Consider the following 17,838-nt stretch of genomic DNA (forward strand, 5'->3'; position numbering starts at 1 on the left):
ATCACCTTAGACTTGAAAGTTTCCCTTTTATATTCAACTTTTATTGTGCACACAAGCTGACATCAAGGGATCAGGGTTTATTCTCCGTTGTTTCAATAAAGGAAAACAATTACAGACCTGAAGGCTTCTTCCATCAACTAATACAAAATTAAATACATTTTCCCCCTTTCCAGTGCCTTATTGATTTTTAGTTTCATATTTTCTGAAGAGCAAAAAAAAAAAAAAAACCCCCCACTCCATCATTTATAGAACATTGTATTATAAATTACTGGAGTTGGTTCAGAAGCTGCTGTGATTTTGTCTTTATAATCTTTTAAGGGATATTTATTTTTAGTTGGTAATGTATTCCATTTACTTGCCGTAAACAATATTATTCCAACAAAAAAAAATTTGCAATTCTTTCTTGTCACTCTGTTTTTTAATCTCTTTTTGGTTTATTTAGTGAGGATAATGGTGGTAGATGGGGTTGTGTTAGTACCTCTCCTCTATGTACTAATTCTCTGAACATTGCATCTGAATTTAATGGAGATCCCTGTAGCACTGGATAAACATATCAGCCTGTTCTCACACCCTTTAGAATAGTTGAGACTGCCCAGTGGTTCTGTCCATCTTACAAGGACATATCCTATTTTCAGCTACAAAGCAAGACCACCTACTTTCTCCTTACTCTGGCCAGTTTTTATTATACTCATTGAGCCCAGTATTCAGCAATTGGTGATCAGCATTTTGTCCAGGCACCAGCACTGAACTTCTGGGTTTGAAGAGCCAGCTAATACGTGGAGGGGCATAATCGAATGGGGCTGGCCATCTATAAGGGCGGCCATCTCTAATGATGACCCCGTCAAGCAGCGTACCCGACTGTATTATCGAAACAAGATGGGCAGCCATCTTTCGTTACGATAATACGGTTGGGGCCGGCCAAATCTCAACATTTGGGCCGCCGTTAGAGATTGCCGGCATTAGAGATGGCTGCCATTGGTTTTCGCCAATAATGGAAACTAATGGCGGCCATCTCAAACCCGGCCAAATCCAAGCCATTTGGTCGTGGGAGGAGCCAGTATTTGTAGTGCACTGGTCCCCCTCACATGCCAGGACACCAACCGGGCACCCTAGGGGGCACTGCAGTGGACATCACAAATTGCTCCCAGCTGCATAGCTCCCTAACCTTGGGTGCTGAGCCCCACATATCCCCCCCCAAAACCCACTCCCCACAAGTTTACACCACTACCATAGCCCTTGGGGATGAAGGGGGGCACCTACATGTGGGTACAGTGGGTTTTGGGGAGGTTTGGAGGGCTCCCATTTACAACCACAAGTGTAACAGGTACGGGGGGATGGGCCTGGGTCCGCCTGCCTGAAGTGCACTGCACCCACTAAAAACTGCTCCAGGGACCTGCTTACTGCTGTCATGGAGCTGGGTATGACATTTGAGGCTGGCATAGAGGCTGGGAAAAATGCTTTCTAATTTTTTTGGGGGGTGGGATAGGGTTGGTGACCACTGGGGGAGTCAGGGGAGGTCATCCCCGATTCCCTCTGGTGGTCATCTGATCAGTTTGGGCACCTTTTCGAGGCTTGGTCATGAACAAAAAGGGACCAAGTAAAGTTGGCCAAACGCTCGTCAGGGCCGGCCTTCTTTTTTCCATTATCGGCCGAGGCCGGCCATCTCTTAACCGTGCCCTCGTCCCGCCTTCGGTACACTGCCGACACGCCCCCTTGAACTTTGGCCGGCCCTGCGACGGAAAGCAGTTGAAGCCGGCCAAAATCGGCTTTCGATTATACTGATTTGGCCGGCATTAGGAGAAGGCCGGCCATCTCCCGATTTGCGTCAGAAGATGGCCGCCCTTCTCCTTCGAAAATAAGCAGGATAGCTAGTTAAGTGCAATATTCAGCACTTAACTGGCTATTGGACTGACTTTTATGCAGTTACCCTGGCCAGTTAAGTGCTGAATATTGGCACGTGACTGACCAATTGCTGACATTGCCTGTGGAGCACCCCCAAAACAGCTGGTTTTCAGTTCAGCGCTAACCAGTTATTTTCAGTGGCACTAACCGGTTAATGCCACTGAAAACTAGCAGTTAGCCCTAAACAGGTGATTTAACTGGCCAGGAGCTATTTCTGGCTGGTTAAATCACTTTGAATCTTGACCCAGTTGATTATATACCATCCCAGGTAGATACACAAATTCCCAGACTTAATCTAACATCCAGACTTCTGTCTGGATCTAGGTCAGTTCCCATCGGACAGTTCCCACTAACCAGTTCCCATCTGGAAAATTGCCACCTAGGTCAATTACTGCCTAATCAATTCCCATCACTCCAGGGAGGACAATTTCTACCCTAAACAATCATGAGGCAACTTGATCTGGCATCTATCTACTTCCCATTCTCCCTCCAGACATGCAGCTCCCCCCCCCCCCCCCCCCCCCAAAAAAAAAAAAAAAATTACCTTTAGCAACCAAAATCCAAATTAATAAAGATCATAAACTTTAATATAAAACAAAAAACGTACACAAAACATTACCGGCATGGCTGTAATGGACTTGAAAGGTAAAATACCCCAATACAATCCAACACATTAAAAATAAAAAAATTACAATGATCAGTGAAAGCCTACATTGGGGCTTCAAATAAAAAATAAAAAAAAAACCCACAAACAATTCACACCCACTCAATTCTGCTCCTAAACACTAACTTTTTCTACAAAACTTAGAGACTGTCAATGACTCAAGCTTCCCTCATACACCCACACACACACACAGACACTCCCACCCCATAGCAAGTACAGCACAGGCAGCAGCAGCGTAAGCATCCCCCCACTCCCCACACACACTGCTCCACCATAGAACAGGGACAGCACAGGCAGCAGCCGTGTGCATTGAATCCCTCACTGCAAATAGATATGGATGTATACTTTTTACGGTTATTTATTGATAAATCCATAGCATCACCATTCCCTCCCTGTGCTGTGTGATGGAAGATTGAAACCTAAGTCCTGTCCTTTCAAGGTCTTTTCTGCCGTCTTCTGTTCACCATTAACATAAAGATTGCACTTCTCGATGTGCAAAAACTAAAAACAACAACAAAAAAGAGGATCCTACCTTATAACATACATTTATTTGAGCTATGGACACTGGTTTTATTATACTTCTGAGCCCAGAAGGGGTTGCGGAAAGCAGGGAGAGAAAACACCTCTTCATCCATCTCTTGTAGTGGATATATTCTGGAGGGGAAAGAATGTGTGAGGAATGGAGCGTTCCAGTGGATGCACCAAGTTTCAGCTTTTCATCAGCCCTTTTTCTGGGAGATGCATTTGGTTTCTCTTTTCTTTTTTTATTATTATTATTATTATTCCTCTATAGAAAGCGCTCCTCTAAGCACTTTTCAGGGTGCATTAGACAGGGCTTATGAAGTACACTCCTATTCGCTACCTGATAGTAATGATGATAATATCTGACGAGAGTAGCATGGAGGTAAACTGGCCTAGGTCACTGTGTCTGAAGTGTAGCATGTCTGGGAGAGACAGGTTGGATGAAGCCCAGTCATGGGTGCTTAAGAAATGAAGCATAACAAAAATTAGTGTAAGGATCCTTGCTGGACCCTCACTAGTCCTGTATGTTCCTGTATGTTCCTGTCCCCAGGACTATACCAAGGTAGAGCAGAGAGAAGGGCTGTATCATCTGAGTACAGCACCCCCTTGCAGGGATGGTTGAAATGGTACTGCCTGCCCCTTTAAAAGCCAGTGTAACCCTGGTCTCACCACACACTGTCTGGGCACCAGCTAGCTCATTGCAGATCAGGGGCACCTGAGAACAGGGCCACAAAGAAATCCATTTCCAGAGGTCACTAAAAGCACTGCAGCTTTTCTAGTCACACACACTGAGCTGGGTGTAGGCAGTGGCGTTCCTAGAGGGGCTGACACCCGGGGCGGATCTCCGATGCGCCCCACCCCTGCTGCACCCCCCCCCCCCCCAGCGGCATGCACCCGGGGCAGACCACCCCCACCGCCCCCCCCCCTTTTGGTACACCACTGGGTGTAGGCTTGTGCCAGATAAAAATCCGGAAGGCCGTAGAGTCTTGAGCTGGGGATTTATTTCTCTTTTACTCTCTGTTCTTTCCTTTACCAGTCTGGGCGTAAATAAGATTCACTCTCACTCAAAGAAAAGACTCCAGTCCAGAGTTTATCAAAACAAACAAAAATTTACTGGAGATGCTGCAACCGACAGTTCAAATCCTTCTTGTAACAAATAGACAATTTGTAATCCAACTTGATATCAGATGCAAAACAATAAATTCAGAGCCAAACTTAGGGATTAGTGTAACTTGGCAGGAGGAGTGGCCTAGTGGTTAGGGTGGGGGACCTTGGTCCTGAGGAACTGAGTTTGATTCCCGGCATAGGCAGCTCCTTGTGATTCTGGGCAAGTCACTTAACCCTCCATTGCCTGCCGCATTGAGCCTGCCATGAGTGGGAAAGCATGGGGTACAAATGTAACAAAAATAAAATAAATAAATCTTCACAAATGCAATTTATAATCCTACAGTATGTACATATTTACAGCCCCTCCTGTCCATACCCATCCCTTCTGGGTGTAGCAACCTAAGACTGTGCCTGCAGCACTTGTGCAACAAGCAGATCTTCTTTTGGATCAGACCTCCCTGTCTAGGGTTACCATATGGCTCCAGAAAAAGGAGGACACATTGATTCAGTCCGTGTTTTGCCTCCATTCAGGGGCGTAGCCAGACCTTATGGTGGGAGGGGGCCAGAGCCTAAGGTTGGGGGCACATTTTGAGTGCAGCCCCCCCACCACCACGCCTCGCCTCGCCTCACCTCACAAATACCTTTGCTGGCAGGGGTCCCCAACCCCCGCCAGCCAAAGCCTTCTTCCAGCCAAACCAGGGGCCCGGATGAAATTTGCAGGGGCCCAGGCCCCCGTGGACCCCCGTGGCTACGCCCCTGCTTCAATTGAAAGCAATGGAAGTAAAACCCAGACTGACTCAATCTGTCCTCCTCTTTCTGGAGCCATATGGTAACCCTATCCCTGTCTGTCCACATTCTCCTCTCTGAGCTACCACCTTTGGCTCCGAACAGCTCTACACTGTTTCTGCTCCCAGGGATCCCCTATTTCCCACCTGGAGCACTCCTCCTCCACTTCATGGATAATGCTAGAATTTGCAGAAACCACCTCTTTGGTCAGCCTTAGTTTCTTGAACCCATCCAGGACTCCCCCTCTCCTCCAAGGGTCCCGGCGAGGGTATAGGCAACCAAAGACCGTGTGTGTATGTGTGTGTGTGTGTGTGTGTGAGGGAAGCTTGCACTGCTGCTCTCTGTCACTCAACAACCAGGAACATTTTCCTGTGCAACTTACGCAGGAACCCACCCCCTTGGTCTGGATCCTTCACTACCCATAACTTCAGAGCCCACCCCTCAGAACTCTGGAGAGTTCTCTCATGATCGTTAGTAATCCCCATTATAATGGGGGATTACACCAAAGACTCCGATGAGCATATGTGGTATGGTGGACTCTGACTCTTAATAAAGTCTGACTGTATATTAGGACCAAGACTTTGGTCCTCTGTTTCGTTATATCTTGTCTTGAGTGAAGATTCCCTTGACTCTTAGTTTGTGTCCAATGTAACAGGACAGAGGTTTTACACATCCCTCTTCCTGCTGTTCAAATGAGGAGTGGAGCAGCATATTGGCTCTCAATCCAACAGGACCAGGACTGAGAAGCCCCACTTGGGTGCTGGACTACAAAGGATTTGTTTTTAGTTGGAAACAGCTGTGTGGAAGTGGATCTCAGGAAGGCAGGACTATGTGGAACTAAAAGGGAATAGGTTAACCTTGATTCCAGGGACAGTTGTGTGGAATTAAAAGGGAATACTTTAATTTCAGCTCCAGGGAGACCTTTTACCCTATATTCTGTATAGAGCTGGTGTACCCAAGCACCTGGGAAACCAATCATCCCACAAACTGATTATAATTAAGGGATCACAGACACAGATATATAGCGATTAGAGTTTACAGTGTTACTCAATGCTGTACAACCTAAGTGTTAAAAGACTACCTCTGAACTGTAACTGTTTTGTGCTTAAGTTTAGTAAAGAGAGTTGGAGCACCCCACTTCAGTCTCTGAGTTATCTGTTGGAGGAACTTCTATGCCAAGACCTTGAAGGGAAATCCCTCCCCTCCTCTCCCATGAAGAATTTACTCCCTTGAAGAAGAGTGTGTGCTGAGAGTGGTTAAAGGATATAACGTTCTGGGGGGGCCTGGGTGTGAGACCCCAAGATTGAGACACCTCCCATACAATAGGAATATATGAAGACAAAATCAGAGAAATTTTTATAAAAAAAATAATCAGTCATTAAAATTCAGGGGTGGGCAAAGAGAAGGAATTAAGTTCTTGCTTCCCTAGAGTTAGGAGTGGTCCTGGAGGACTGGAAAAGAGTGGATGTGGTCCCTCCAGGGCCATGCCAACACGGTAAGTGAGGTAAGCATGGCAGGAGGGCGCCATGACATCAGAAGAAGGCGGGACACTGAGCGAAGGGAAGACTGACACGTGGGGGTGGGGGAGCGCCACCTCCTTCTCACTAATGCTACGCTGCCACCGGACAGAGGTAAATTTAAACAAAAAAAAAAAGGAAAAGGATCTGGGGAGAAGAGGGCGAGGTAAGCATGGTGCGGCGGGGCAGGGCCAACTGCAGGGGGGCGCCAGAGAGCCTAGGCACGGCCCTGGGTCCCTCTCCACAAAAAGCGGAAGGAGGAGGTTGGTAACTATTATAGGCTGGTCAGTGTGACCTCTGTGGTAAATAAATAAATAGAAACACTTCTAAAACAGAAAATAGTGGTTTTTGGAATCCAGTGGAATGCAAGACACAAGGCAGCATGGTTTCACTGAAGGCAGCTCTTTCCATACAAATGTAATGAACTTCTTTGACTGGGTCATCAGACAGTTGGATTGAGGGAAAGCGCTAGATGTGGTGTATTTAGATTTTAGCAAAGCCTTTGACACGGTTCCATACAGACAACTAATAAATAAACTGAGTGCCCTCGGTATGGGCCCTAAAATGACTGATTGGTTTAGGAACTGGTTGAGAGGAAAGCAACAAAGGATAGTTCTAAATGGAGCTCGCTGTGATGAAAGGGATGCTACCAGTGGTGTGCTGCAAGGTTCAGTTCATGGGCTGGTTCTTTTTAATATTCTTTTTAAGCAATATTGCTGAAGAGCTGTCTGGTAAGGTTTGCCTCTTTGTGACCGATACCAAAATTGGCAATAGTACAGATGCCCCCGATAGTGTGGATAATATGAGGAGGAGGAACCTAGCAAAGCTTGGAGAATGGTCCAGAATTTGACAGCTAAGATGTAATGCTAAAATATACATGGTCATGTAAATAGGCCGCAAAATCTGAGGGAGTGGTACAGTTTAGGTGGTGAAGTACTTTGTGCACTAAAGAGGCTTGAGGCTTAGGTGTGATGAGGTAGAAAAGACAACAACAAAAGCTGGAAGGATGCTTGGGTGCATAGGCAGAGGAATGGCCAACACGAAAAAGGAGGTGATAGTGCCAATGTATAAGTCTTTGGTGGGACCTCATTTAGAGTAATGTATACAATTCTGGAGACTACACCTTCAAAAGGATATAAACAGGATAGGGCTAGTCCTGAGGGCAGCTACTAAAATGGTCAGTGGTCTTCATCATAAAGCATATGGGGACAGACTTAAGGACCTCAGTATATATACTTTGGAAGAAAGGTGGGGGAGGACAGATATGATAGAGATGTTTAAAAAACTACATAACTTACATTCATAGGAAGTGAGTCTATTTCAATGGAAAGGAAGCTCTGGAATGAGGGGACTTAAGATGAAGGTGAAAGGGGGCAGACTCAGGAGTAACCTAACAAAATACTTCTTCATGGAAAGGGGATAATTCATGGAATGGCTTCCTGGTGGAGGTGGTGGAGATGAAGATTCTATCTGAATTCAAGCAAGCTTGAGATAAATATATAAGGTCTCTAAGAGAGAGGAAGGGATAGTAGATGGCATGGATGGGCAGACTGGATAGGCCATCTGGAATATTTTTATTTATTTATTTATTTGCTGCACTTGTATCCCACATTTTCCCATCTATTTGCAGGCTCAATGTGGCTTACAAAATGTTATAGCAACATGTACACATTATAGGATAAGAATTTCAGAATATAGATACAGATGGGTACATAGAATATCATAGCAATCATATTAATGGAATAATAATTTTACAATTATTACAAATAAGAATGTATAAGTAAATCATATTGGATTAGAAGTGGGTTGAAACCTATGGAACTTTGGAAGGCTAAGTGCTTTAAAAATATGCCTCCATATGGCCTTTAGCTGCCTTCATTTTTCTCTCTTATTTGGAATGCAGGCATTCTAAGCCTTGCCACTAGGTGTCAGCATTGTGAAATGGCTGGGAGTCCCTTCACACCTCTCTCTTCCTCCCCATGGACCCAGAATATCATTCAGCTCTGCTAACCTAGTGAGCAGAATCCTGGCCTGGGAATTGAGTATGGATCTTCTGTACTACAAGAGGCATGTTTTTCTTTTAAAAAGACACTTGGGGCCCGATATTCATGGTATTTAATTAAACACTGATAAAAATAGATGGGGTATGTATTGGAAAACTGCTGAACAAAGTGTGGTAGTAAGTTGCTTAAAATGTTATTTTAATAACAATTTTACAGTCTGTGGTTCCTGCCTGAGATGAGTTTGCAGCAGTGAGAAGGATGAAAGAATGGGTATATGCAGAGAGAGGTCGTAAAAAGAAATACTGAAATCAGTCAACTTAAATGTAAACAAAGAGGCATGAAATTAAAAACAGGAGAAAAAAAAATCTCAGAAAGCCTTCTACACTGTAAAAAGACTTTCAGATGGTCATAAAATGTAACAAGTGTTTGTTTGTTTTTTCATCAGTCTAAGGTTAGATCTTGGTTACAGTCTTGCTACAGGGTTATCATTATAAAAGAAGACAGAACTTAATTTGATTCTCTGGAGCACAGGGGTGCTAAGGCTGGCTGGTGGGGATTGTAGGAACAGTAATGTTAAGGCAGAGACCCGTTCTAGTTTCCATTCCCCTTCTACCACCAAATTTGCACACAAGGAGGGGTAAGGCCTGATTTTCCTTATGGAAACTTGAATCGAGTTTCCAGTCATGCCTTGGAGACAAACCCAAGACTGGCTCAGCCTATGCTGGGTGCCATGGAATTATCTAGTGATCCAATGGAAAGGGTAAGTTAAGATTCAATGCTCTTTTATAACAAGGGCCAGCGGGCACGCCACACTGCACTGAGCCCTCTGAACATGATATCTCACAAACTCCAGAAGGTGGCACCTTTCATGCAGTAAATATTGAGGGCATTTAGGTTCCCCTTGCGTGCACACAGATTATTAAAGTGTGCCCTAAAAGTAGGCTTAAAAGTCAATGATTAGTACAGTGGTGGAAATAAGTATTTGATCCCTTGCTGATTTTGTAAGTGTGCCCACTGACAAAGACATGAGCAGCCCATAATTGAAGGGTAGGTTATTGGTAACAGTGAGAGATAGCACATCACAAATTAAATCCGGAAAATCACATTGTGGAAAGTATATGAATTTATTTGCATTCTGCAGAGGGAAATAAGTATTTGATCCCCCACCAACCAGTAAGAGATCTGGCCCCTACAGACCAGGTAGATGCTCCAAATCAACTCGTTACCTGCATGACAGACAGCTGTCGGCAATGGTCACCTGTATGAAAGACACCTGTCCACAGACTCAGTGAATCAGTCAGACTCTAACCTCTACAAAATGGCGAAGAGCAAGGAGCTGTCTAAGGATGTCAGGGACAAGATCATACACCTGCACAAGGCTGGAATGGGCTACAAAACCATCAGTAAGACGCTGGGCGAGAAGGAGACAACTGTTGGTGCCATAGTAAGAAAATGGAAGAAGTACAAAATGACTGTCAATCGACAAAGATCTGGGGCTCCACGCAAAATCTCACCTCGTGGGGTATCCTTGATCATGAGGAAGGTTAGAAATCAGCCTACAACTACAAGGGGGGAACTTGTCAATGATCTCAAGGCAGCTGGGACCACTGTCACCACGAAAACCATTGGTAACACATTACGACATAACGGATTGCAATCCTGCAGTGCCCGCAAGGTCCCCCTGCTCCGGAAGGCACATGTGACGGCCCGTCTGAAGTTTGCCAGTGAACACCTGGATGATGCCGAGAGTGATTGGGAGAAGGTGCTGTGGTCAGATGAGACAAAAATTGAGCTCTTTGGCATGAACTCAACTCGCCGTGTTTGGAGGAAGAGAAATGCTGCCTATGACCCAAAGAACACCGTCCCCACTGTCAAGCATGGAGGTGGAAATGTTATGTTTTGGGGGTGTTTCTCTGCTAAGGGCACAGGACTACTTCACCGCATCAATGGGAGAATGGATGGGGCCATGTACCGTACAATTCTGAGTGACAACCTCCTTCCCTCCGCCAGGGCCTTAAAAATGGGTCGTGGCTGGGTCTTCCAGCACGACAATGACCCAAAACATACAGCCAAGGCAACAAAGGTGTGGCTCAGGAAGAAGCACATTAGGGTCATGGAGTGGCCTAGCCAGTCACCAGACCTTAATCCCATTGAAAACTTATGGAGGGAGCTGAAGCTGCGAGTTGCCAAGCGACAGCCCAGAACTCTTAATGATTTAGAGATGATCTGCAAAGAGGAGTGGACCAAAATTCCTCCTGACATGTGTGCAAACCTCATCATCAACTACAGAAGACGTCTGACCGCTGTGCTTGCCAACAAGGGTTTTGCCACCAAGTATTAGGTCTTGTTTGCCAGAGGGATTAAATACTTATTTCCCTCTGCAGAATGCAAATAAATTCATATACTTTCCACAATGTGATTTTCCGGATTTAATTTGTGATGTGCTATCTCTCACTGTTACCAATAACCTACCCTTCAATTATGGGCTGCTCATGTCTTTGTCAGTGGGCAAACTTACAAAATCAGCAAGGGATCAAATACTTATTTCCACCACTGTATATGATCTGCCACTTAGCAAAAGCAGTATAGTAAACGCCAATAAATAAAATAAAAATTGGGTAGGCACAATAAAATCAACAGCAAAAATTTAAATTGGGAAACAGTTCTTCATTATAATAAAATTCATATTTATTGGGCTTTCCAATACTGTGCTATATAAGAAGGGATATTAAAACCAGCAGGCAAATAGTCCATAGAAGCAAAGTGAAATAGTTGCAAAAAGTAGCAAAATGTTTCAAAGGGTTCACAGCCCTTGTTATAATAAGTAAGTAATATAATCAGTGTATCCCACTAACATACACTTAACAAGTAGTTCAAAGCGGTTTACAACAAATTAATAGAAAACAAAGTAAAATATAAAATAAATTAACATAAAATGACATTTTTAAGACCAACCCCCCCCCCCCCCCCCCCCCCCACTTAAACAAGTAGGTCTTAAGATTTTTACGAAATTGAAGATAACCAAAATAATTTCTAAGAACCATAGGTATGGAGAGCCAGAATTGAGGAGCATAAAAACAGAAAGATGATTCCAATATTTTCTTGTACTTAATATCAATAAAAGATGGTAAAATTAAGTGAAAACAGATCTCTAAATTATGAAGAAACTTGTATAAGAGGAAATGAGATCAATTTCAAAATATAGTCTGAAGAGGAACCATCAAATATCTTGTATATCAGACATGCTACTTTAAAAAGTGCTCTAAAATGGATAGGAAGCCAATGTAGGGATATCAATGCAAAAGTAGCACTAGCATGTCTCTAAAGACCTAAAATCAACTTAGCCGCTGTATTCCTCAATAGCTGAAGTTTAGAAAGCAGTTTAACAGAATTAGGTACATATAAAGCATTTAATAATTTTCTCTTCTAACTCATACATCTTTCATACCTCTTTGTAGATAGACAGTTGTAAAAATCTTTACTTCTTGGTATTGTGATGTTTATCTTCTTTAAATTGGTCAGTAGACCCTCAGTCCTTCACAGTTCTCCTTTAACTTTTGGCCATAGGTTAAGACTGGCTCTTTACTCACCTCATTCTCTCTTGGCATGTCTTGTGCTTCAGTGTCGCACCTCTGTCCACTCTCTCACTTCCTTGTAGTCCTGAATTCCCTAGTGCTGAGTGTACAACAGGCACGTTGATCAGCTTCAGAGCTGGGGCTTATGATATCAGCACTCACCAGCTACACTGCTCCCAGCTTTCTCTTGACAGCAGCTTCACTCAGTTTTTATCCTCAGAGGATCAGGATCAAAGGACCAGACTGCCAACCCCTGATTAGTTCAGTCTTTTGTGGGAACAGGCTTTCTTTTAGGTATGCACCAGACTAGACCGGCAGTTCCTGGGCTCATTTCTCTTTCTCCTTCAGCCCCTTGAGTGGGTAGCCAGAGCACCTGTGGGCCCCAGAGGGGGGTAACCCTACCATTCTAGTTCTATGTGCTCCTTTGTGGACCACCTCCAGGAAGGAAGACCCCCCTCCTAGCTGGACCTCCTCTTGGAGATGAAGGCAAGGCCCATCCCTGAACTCAGTGCTTTATTCTTCCCCCCCAAAAAATCTAAGGCTTCAATTCTGTTTGGTCGCTTTCTCAGAATAGACCACCCCCCCTATTTGGATTTGATTGACAGCTTCTTGGACCAGGGGCCCAGAATGTTCTTTCTGCAATTGCATAATAAAGTACATTTTGGCAGCCTACTACATGTGATTATAAAATTAAATCTGATGAAGAATAATGCTCACCTTTGTGTGGACTGTATATATATCTTCTAGGGGGCTAATATTCTGCCCATTGTGGTAAGTGGCTTGTAAAACACTAGAACTAACACTGGATATTCAATGCTGAGGCATGCGTGACTTCTGGCATTGAAAATGCAGATATGTGCACTGGTCTGAAAGTTAACCAGGCAGCAGCCGATATTCAGAATGGTGTCCAGTTAGTGTAGTGGGTTGCAGACCTGGGGAACTGGGTTCAATTCCTGCTGCTGAACTAGTAGGGAAGAGGGAGAAAGAGAAATGCTGGACCAGTGGGGAAGAGAGAGGGAAGGAGAAATGCTGGACCATGTGGGGGGGGGGGGAGAAGGATAAGTGCTGGGCTATGTGGGGGAGAGAAGGAGAAATGCTGGACAAGGAGGAGAGGAGAAATGAGAGACAAGGGAAGGGAAGAGACAATGGGATTCTAGATATGAAGTGAGAAAGGAGTTGCTGAATATGGTGGGAAAGAGAAGAATGGAAGGAGAGATTCTGACTGAGGGGGAAGGAGAAAGGGATAGAGAGGAGGAGGAGGAGGATTATGGGGATAAAAGGAGAAGGTGCACTGTTGGGAAGGGAGGGAAAGGGAAATGCTAGGCTACAAATGTGGGGGGAGAGAGAGGAAAGATATTTGGCTACAAGAGTGGGGAGTGGAGAGAGAGAGAAGATGTTAGGCTATAAGGGTGGGAGGATGGAGAGAGGGAGATGAGATGCTGGGCAGTGGAGAGAAATATAAAGAGAAGATATGCTGAGCTATAGGCCCCCTCCCTACCCATCTTCAAATCATTGCTCAAAGCCCACCTCTTCAATGTCGCTATCGGCACCTAATCACAACACCTCCACTCAGGAAATCTAGACTACCCCAACTTGACATTTCCTCCTTTAGATTGTAAGCTCTTCTGAGCAGGGACCGTCCTTAGTTATTAATTTGTACAGCGCTGCGTAACCCTAGTAGTGCTCTAGAAATGTTAAGTAGGAGTAGATGCCGACCATAATGGGACTGTGTGGGAGATAACTAGGGGGTTATCAAGGAGATTAGGATAGGAGAACTAGGGATTGAGAAATGGAGATGGAAAGTTGATAAGTAGGTGAAAAGATAAAAGAAAGAGGTGGAGAACTGGATGGTGAGAAAGAAGGTGAAATTTTGAGTGGGCAAAGTCAGAAAAGAAAGAGAGAAAGAACTAACAGGGATAAATCAATATGTTAGAGACAGATGTGAGACAGGAAAGTAGAAGAGAGAAATTCACTGGGACCAACATGATTAGAAAAAATAAAATGCCCAGGCAACAAAGACAGAATTTTTTTTATGTTTAAATCTGTTTATTAATTTGGAAGTCATAAGTACAAAATACACGATAACAAGTACATCCATAATACAGAACAACATTCCAAGCCTATTTCAAAGAACTATAGTACCATCCTCACCCCCCAAAACTGAGTTAATTTCACCCCTCGAGGACCTCCACAATTATAGGTATATGGACTAAAAACATAAGCATTGCCATACTAGGACACACCGAAGATCCATCAAGCCCAGTTTCCAACAGTGGCCAATCCAGGTCACAAGTACCTGCAACATCCCAAAACAGCAAAACAGATTTTATGCTGCTTTTCTTAGAAAATGCAGTAGATTTTCCCAAGTCCATCTTAATAATGGCTTATAGACTTTTCTTTTAGGAAATTATCCAAACCTTTTTTTAAACGCTGCTAAGCTAACTGCTTTTATCATATTTTCTGACAATGCATTCCAGAATTTAATTACTCTTTGAGTGAAGAAATATTTTCTCTGATTCGTTTTAAATTTACTACTTAGTAGCTTCTTTGCGTGCCCCCTAGTCCTAGTATTTTTGGAAAAAGTAAACAAGCGATTCATGTCCACTTGTGCCACTCCACTCATTATTTTATAGACCTCTATCATATCTCCCATCAGCCATCTTCTCTCCAAGCTGAAGAGCCCTAGCCCCTTTAGCCTTTCCTCATAGGGAAGTCTTCCCATCCCCTTTATCATTTTCGTTGCCTTCTCTGTACCTTTTCTAATTCTACTATATCTTTTTTGAGATGCGGTGACCAGAACTGCACACAGTATTTGAGGTGTGGTCATACCACGGAGCGATATACAATTATAACATTCTCAGTTTTGTTTTCCATTCCTTTCCTAATAATTCCTAACATTCTATTTACTTTCTTAGCCGCCGCTGCACATTGAGCAACGTATCATCAACTATGACACCTAGATTCTTTTCCTGTGCGGTGACTCCATTTACATGCCCAGTCTCCCAGTCTCGTAAGGTCCTCTTGCAATTTTTCACAATCCTCTTGCGATTTAACAACTTTGAATAACTTTGTGTCAGCAGCAAATTTAATTACCTCACTAGTTATTCTCATCTCAAGATCATTTATAAATACATGAAAAAGCATTTTTAGCCATTGGGAACGAGGCCTTAGCAATAGGAGCCTCGTTCTACCTTAACTACCCCTGTAAATGTGTAATAAAATATTTAGGGCTTAAATATATCTTCTTCTCTCCAGAACAATTAAGAGATTTTGTCAATTTAAAGAAGTTGAAAGCAGTTTGATATCTGCTATTGAGTTTTTGATTTGTAACAGGTCAGATACTAGGTGTGTTTTAACCAGTTTTTAATCCACAATAGGACATTGCCTCCTATCTTACTACTTTCTAATTTCCTCTGGAGTCTTTCATGAGATACTTTGTCAAATGCCTTTTGAATGTCCAGATACACAATATTGACTGGCTCACCTTTACCTACATGATTATTCACCCGTTCAAATAAATGTAGTAGATTGATGAGGCATATTGGTAACATAAGGAGCTATGTTCTTATACTCCCTTATCACCATAACCACCACCCCAGCTGTGGGTTATATAATACAAGTCCAGAAAGAAGAAGAAGAAACCCTGGAACAACACCACCAACAGTGAAACATGCGAGATGAACCTGGAAGTACAGAAAAAGATTCTCATCTCAAAGTCACCCACCCTTTACCCTCTGAAAGAAGATTGGCATCTGCAATGAACACAACCAAAAACCAAGACAAAAAAAAAAATTAAACTGGTGGCCAAAAGATTCCCCCCCCCCCCCTCATAAACCAGAATCATGGAAAATAATTCAAAATGAGGCTGCGTGCTCCGTGTGGCAGTGATTGGATGTATACCTCCCATATAGACATAACTAACTTTTTACGCCACACATAAAATCTAGTGTGCCTTTGTTCCAACAACATCAGTGCATGGAATCAATTATGCCAGGCCAAAAAGAAGCTTAATTTGTTTTAGATCATGAGCACAATATTTTTATTTATTTTTATTTTATTTGTTACATTTGTATCCCACATTTTCCCACCTATTCGCAGGCTCAATGTGGCTTACATAATACCGTAGAGGCGATCGCCAATATCGGTTTGAACAAATACAAAGTGAGGTTGTGGTAAAGTTAGTTCTTACGTGAGTTGTAAGGAGGAAGAGTTAAGTTGTGGCCAGTAAGAGCTTTGGTTTTGTTGTGCTACTGGGTTAAGGTATTTACGTTGGATCATTGGGGTACGCCTTTTTGAACAAGGTAGTTTTTAGTCATTTCCGGAAGTTCAGGTGGTCATATGTTGTTCTCATGGCGTTTGGAATTGCGTTCCATAGCTGTGTGCATATCAGTTTAGTTAGAAGTAGCAGATAAATGGAACTAGATTTTTGGAACTACTAGTGTATATGTTATATTTATATACACTTTTGATAGTTTGTACCCCTGACACAGCCTGAGGACAAAACGTGGCCACGTCGGGTATTGTTCCAATAAATGCATTTGATTCCACTGCTTTGTTGTTTTTTTTATCTACTGTTTTGTAAGCAGTTGTGTGCCTTTTTGGTTTGTTTTTTTTTGTTTTTGTCTAGGTTTCTTGCATACATTCTCCCTCTTGCAAAGCAGGAACATTCCAAACTTGTTTCCACAACTATTACTGTGCCACGTCCCTTTTGAACTGTCAATATCTCCGTACAATTTTTTTTTTTTTGATCCGGGACTTTATTGGATCATCTGGTGTAAAGTTAATGTGTCTCACTGAGACTTGGTTAAAGACAGGGGAGGAGTCTCATTTATATAATTGCCTGCCTTTGGGTATTGATGTTCACAGTGTCTCTAGAACTGCTAGAGCCAGCAGTGGACTGGCTATTGTTAATTCAACCAGTCTATCAATTGTAGAAATTTAATCTCCTTTTAATTATCTGGAAATGCAAGTTTTAAAAATCTCCAGTCTTCCACCTTTTTACATAGTACAATTTTACTGTCCACCTTCTTTGACCATAGCTCAGTGGGATTCTTATCTTCAGGCTACTGCTGAAGCTATGATATTATTTCAAAATTATGTGATGTTAGGAGACTTTAATATTCATGTCAACTGTCCCCACCATCTAAGAGTAGTTTCATTTCTTGTATTTTTGTCGGAACTGAATCTTAGACATTGGATAACTTTTCCTACACATTCAGGTGGTCACACACTGGATTTAATTCTCACACATCAAAACACTTTAAGAAACCCCACAAATTTTTTTTCTACTGCATTATCTTGGTGAGATTGCTTAGCAATGTCCACAACCATATTCATGTGTTGATAAACCAGAATATTGGGCTAGGAAATTGTCGAGTATTGATCCAACTTGCATACATTCCTCTTTATTTTCTCTCCCAGCTGATTTTGACAACCAATCTTTGGACTCTCAAATTAATACTTTTCACACTTCTTTATCTGATATGCTCGATCAACTGAATCATACAGAAATTACAATGCTAAGTTAAGAGAAGCTAGACCATTATATTTCTCAACAAGATTGAAAAATTTGGCTAATATTCCTAAAGAAATTTATTCTCTCTTTCGCAAAACATTAGGGAGTCATTTTACTAAGGCATGCTGAAAAATGGGCATGCTACTGTAGACCTGAGCTGTGCCTTTTTCCTTGAAGCACTGGGCTGGACAGCTTGTTGAAAAAGCTTTACTCTTGGCAGAGGGCATGAATGTGGGAACTTGCTAGC

Source organism: Microcaecilia unicolor, chromosome 3, assembly GCF_901765095.1.
Source record: "Microcaecilia unicolor chromosome 3, aMicUni1.1, whole genome shotgun sequence".
Classification (NCBI taxonomy): domain Eukaryota; kingdom Metazoa; phylum Chordata; class Amphibia; order Gymnophiona; family Siphonopidae; genus Microcaecilia; species Microcaecilia unicolor.